This window comes from Mastomys coucha, unplaced genomic scaffold (genome assembly GCF_008632895.1).
Source record: "Mastomys coucha isolate ucsf_1 unplaced genomic scaffold, UCSF_Mcou_1 pScaffold18, whole genome shotgun sequence".
NCBI lineage: Eukaryota > Metazoa > Chordata > Mammalia > Rodentia > Muridae > Mastomys > Mastomys coucha.
The window spans coordinates 101,158,054-101,163,530 of record NW_022196900.1 but is presented as its reverse complement, the minus strand read 5'-3'; the positions used below and the strand labels follow the sequence as shown (position 1 = coordinate 101,163,530).

At 42.6% G+C, this 5,477-nt stretch overlaps 1 non-coding gene across 1 annotated transcript; it reads right to left on the bottom strand.

The window, feature by feature from the left end:
- Positions 1-5,024: 5,024 nt before the first annotated feature.
- Positions 5,025-5,128, bottom strand: LOC116097348. Its single transcript, XR_004121372.1, has one exon. It is a non-coding gene; the product is annotated as a small nucleolar RNA U13 (small nucleolar RNA).
- Positions 5,129-5,477: the final 349 nt, after the last annotated feature.

Genomic DNA, 5,477 nt, shown 5'->3' with positions numbered 1-5,477 from the left:
TGAAGGTACCTAAACATGTCACACACACACACACACACACACACACACACACACACACACACACACATGAATGTCTTAAGAAAGGAAGGAAGGAAGAAAAAAAGAAAACCCTGTTTTGCTTACTGCCAATCATTTCCAGTACCCATAGTACTTGGAATTTAGAGTACTCTTAGTACTTGGATTTGGAGACTTGGAAGGAAACAGATGGCACCAATGGCTTTGTAGTAACTATCTCTGGACATAATTCTACCATGGATAAATGAAAAGATGGATGTGGAGATGTTCTTGGGTTCAAGGACACTGGACGAAAATTCTACTGTCCTGCAACTTTTCTCATTTTACAATGTAGATGGACAAGAACTAGCCTGATCATTTAGCCTCTAAATTTATTCCTTAAGTAGTAACTATTGAACAATATGGAAGCATTTGCAAAGTCTCTCTCTCTCTCTCTCTCTCTCTCTCTCTCTCTCTCTCTCTCTCTCTCTCTCTTTCTCTCTCTCTCTGTCTCTCTCTCTGTCTCTCTCTCTGTCTCTGTCTCTCTCTCTCTCTCTCTCTCTCTCATGTGTGTGTGTGTGTGTGTGTGTGTGTGTGTGTGTGTTTGATGTGTTTGTGAGTGTGTGTATGCATGTTCATGGATGCATTTGCCTTTTGTGTGCAAGCCAGAGGACAACTTCAGGGATTGTTCTTCAGAAGACATCATCCACCTTGCTTTCTAAAACAAAATCTCTCATTGGCCTGGAGTGTACTCAAGGAAGTTAGGTTGACTCACCAGCCAGCAAAAGAGACCCACTTTCTCCCCAGCAATGGGATTACAAGCAAAGGCCACCAGGTCCAGCTTTTTATACAGTACTGGGAATCAAATCTAGGTCCTCGTGCTTGCACAGCAAGCACATTATAGACTGATCTACCTTCCCAGTCTGTGATCTCACACATAAAGGCAGAAGTTATAAGGACAGTCACCCTTCAAAACTATGGGGCTCTTGATATTTAAACATCAGTAGGGGAGGAAGAACATGTGTCACCATTAGTTTTTGAGACAGGTTCTCTCACTGGACCTGGGGCTTATTAATTCTACAAACTAGCTAGCTAACCTGCTCCAGGGATCATCCTACCTCCACCTCCCAGCCCCAGGAATACAAGTGCACATGGCTGTGCTCAGCTTTTTATGTGATTAGTGGGAATGCAAACTTGACTCCTTGTGTTTGTACAACAAGCACTTTGCCAACTCAATCATTTTGCAAACCCCTGAACAACTAGCTCTTTAGATTAAGGTATAGAAAGTCTATAAAGGGGGGAAGGAGGCATGCATAGAAAAGCAGGAAAAAAATAAGGGATGTGGGGCAGAAAAGGAAATAAAAAAGAACCTTCCTCTGGATCCAATCTTTGACTCTCAAAGGCTCAGAGTCAAAAACCCTAACACTGGCCAAGCAATCCACTAGCAAAGAAAGATTACTGGGATGGCTGATGAAATATACCTATATACCCAGGTTAACCTTTCACCTTCTATAAGTATAATAAGAATTATTAGGGTTGAAGGCAGGGTATGCCTTTTTTTCTAGTGGTTGTCAGGAGGTTAGTTTCCTGGAAAAACAGATGCAGAAGAGAATGGGTGATAAATAATTGGACCACTGCTGTTCTGTCTACATTGAGACAGTCATTCTCATGGGACACTAATAGAAATAAGTACCTATAACCTTACTTGTCCACTTTATTGGGTTCTTATTCCTACCACACTTCTCCACCCTTACCTCTTACAACCTTCCAACAGTCCATTAAGGTAAAAGAAGGTTAGAGGGGAAAGGGGTTGTCAATCTCATTAGACTACTTTGTGCTAATGAAAGGCACTGAGTTCCTAGAGGCAAATCCAATCTTCAACATCAGGATATCTCCAATTAGCAACAACAGCCAGCAAAAGCAGGGAAAAAAAGCAATGGCAGGAAGCAGCAGCAGTGAGGGTGGCAGCAGCAGCAGGAGCAACAGGGAGACCAGCAGTGAGAAAAGCAGTCACCATCTCTCTCAGGGTTCTGGACTTTTTATACCTTCTTAAGAGTCCCCAGAATTCCAAATGTAAACTATCTTCAGATGGCAGAATCACTCCCCTGCCAGATCATGAGACAAATCATAGTTAGCTGCTGTAGATAATCTGAAGCAGCTCATATCCCACACCTGGAATTAAAACAAAATCATAGTCACAAAAAATAACTGTTTTTTTAAGAAACCAAAATTCTCACTACAAAAACACAGGCAATTTATAGGGCAGTAACACTATTCTATATAATACTGTGATGGTGGAAATATGGCATATATATTTACCAAAACCTATAGAAACAGACAAAGCCATAACTAGGTCCCTAGTTTCTTTTTTATATTAACAACATTCCTTTCTCATATGTGAGCCATTCAGCAAGCCCACGCCAATCACAACTATATCATTAAAGAGAAAGTTCTGTTTATAACTGCATCATTCTCAGCTGCCTTGTTATTAGTGGTAGATTGCCCAATTAATAACACAACATTACACCTGTCTTGTCTTCAGTGGTAGATTACCCTGCTCATAACTACAGCATCACACCCTGCCTTGTCTCTAGCGGTAGATTAATAAGTAATTAAAGAATATACTTATTATATTATAGAGTATATGTAGTCACAGACTCAGATATATCTTTCTTTCTCTCTCTCTTTCTTTCTTTCTTTCTTCCTTTTCATGTCTGTATTGAATTCCCTTCAGTGTATACTTTTTCCCTTTTGCTTAAGTATTCCAAGTTTGCTTCAGGATGACTCATCCTGAAATTATTTTTTGGTTACATAAATCAAGTACTGAGTCCTTGACTACAACTGCAGGGACAGCTCCCTGGGAATGGGAGAAAGGGAGACACAAGCCACTGAGAAGATGGTTTGACTGGTTTTAAGATGTCATTTCTTTTACTCAGCTGGTCTTGCCCCTTCTGCCTGTCTCAGTTGATGGATTTATACAAAACTCCCATTTGCATGTGATGAAGAAGGGCTGATTACTATGAGAACTTTCTCAATAGAGCAAAAGAAATGAGGCCACGGCATTTTGATTCCTAAGAGGTAAAAAGTGTGACTGGAGTGCATAATAATAACTATGTGAATGCTATGGCCATTCTAACAGCTGGTGATGAGGCTACATTGGTAAACAGAGCTAGCAACCACTCAACAAGTTCATGTACTTGCAGGTGAGAAAAGGAAGCAGACTCTACCAGGCAAATCAGAGAGCTGTAACTTGCTGCCTGGACATTTCATTTCACTAGGGTGGAGGATAGTAACACTGAGTGTCATAGAAGGCCTGGAGGGCCTTAATGGTCCCTGTCCAAATCTAGCCCTTCTTCCAATTACTGCTTCAGACTTACTGTACTTTCTCTTCCCAAACACATGCGTCCCTAGGCCACAGTTTACTGTACAAAAAGCCTGAAACTCCATTCCCTATTTATTTCTCTACAACTTTATTAGTCTTTCATAAATGGCATATAAGCCATCCAGTCTAACCCTTGCTTTAAAGTTCTCAAGGTTCATGGGTCTCATAACTTAATATCAACAAAATTGGTTTTGCCCTTTGTCTGAGTGCCTCAGTAGAGACAAGGGGTAGAAGACATTTTTTGCATCTTCTTCAGACTCTATATAATAGATTAAGTTCCTATTGGTCACTTCTGACTCTCATCTGGAAGACAATAAACCTAGTTTTGTGTTTTGTGACTGTTGGTTCCAACCATCCAAAGGAAAAAAAAAAAGTGGACTCAGAGAACTGTCAACAATTTGGACCCCAGAACACCAACACAGTCTCTTACCAAAGAACAAAATGATATATTTTAATGAACTTGGTAAGAACTGAAAGACTCATCTTACCCTAGGCATAATCATTATGAACTACCCATTTGCTGATTCAAAGTATATAAAACCCAAGATTATTTCTTATAAGAAATAGACTCCATAAATTTCCCTTGTTAACACAACTCCTGCAAGGAAAGTGAAAAAGTAGGACACTCAGATGATTATATGGTCTTAATATTGGACATTGTCTAGAACAGTGTCTGGTACATCAATACTGAGCAGCACACATTGGCTTATTACACTATGTGGATTTTTGCAAAACACTTCCCTGATGCTTAAGTTCTGTGTACTGTGACAGGATATAGACATTAAGAAACAAATTTTACCCATGTCACCATCAGATGAAAGCAGTAGCGCTGAATCCGAAACTTCATGGGGTGTGGGATGGGAGGAGGTACTTCAATAGTAAGGAGGTGGTCTATGAGGATGCAAATATTGATTCCCAGGACCAGAAAATACATGGAAGAGGCAGCAAGGAAGAATCCGATGGGAATCATGGGAAGCATTCTTATTTGTTCAGAGCAAGCTGAGGAAAACCTGTCCCTTGAGAAGACTTCATTGAACTTTTTAATCCATGAACCCAGGCACCTGGTAACCTGCAGAGAAGCACCATGACCTGACTCCACCTTTTTAAAGCTGTTCTTGATAGTGAAAGTATTCCCTTGGGAACTGGTTGCATCCGATCACAGCCTGGACATGCTCATGCCTAGCCACAGCAGAGCCCGGCACCCTATTCCCAAGGCAGATCTCTGGTCAGGCCAGGTGGAAGGGTTCAAGGGAAGGGGAAAGGGCACTGGCAGGGAGGGGGAATTGCCTCTGCTGCCTCTGCTGCCTCTGCTGCCTCTGCTGCCTCTGCTGCCTCTGCTGCCTCTGCTGCCTCTGCTGTCTCTGCTGCCTCTGCTGCCTCTGCTGCCTCTGCTGCCTCTGCTGCTTCTGTTGCTCCAAATTGCCACACTAGCTGTGCTGCACTGAGTAGGCTAGGCTGAGTCCGTGGGAAGCTAACTAGCCAGCAAAGGGGTGCAGTGGAGCTTCTGGTGGCATTTCGGGAGAACAGTTCTTTTCCCTGGTAGCAGTGTTGCAGAACTTATGACAGAAGCTCTAAGACGATGGAGTAATTCTCACACCTTTATTCCTTCTGGATAGGATCTTTTTTCTTCCTTTCTTTCTTCTTTTCACGTCAGACGGGTAATGTACCCACATCATAACAAGGCTTATGGGTGGCACACATCTCGCAATGGCGTGAACACCCAATCATCATGCTTTATGAACCAGGAAGGATCGATAGGATCTTTATATAGAGTTTTGGGATGGGTTGGGATCTGGGTCTGACAGTAGGTGCTTCCTATTGGCTTGGTCTGAGAAGTTGGGGATGCCTCATCTACATGTGGAAGGTGTTGCCCCTAGGTGACTGATGTCCACAAATCTCTATGAGGGGTTGGGGTGCGGTAGACAGTGGGGTGGGGTGCTACGGCTACATGACAGGGGCTTGGTTCCAGGAGCAGTCAAAACTCCTACTGTCCCTTCAGGGTTTCTGGGGCTTCTAGCTTTAGCTCAACCTTACCAGGCTTTCTCTCATGGCCCTCTATCCCACACTTTCTTACCTATCTGTTCCCTACTCCATAGCCTGA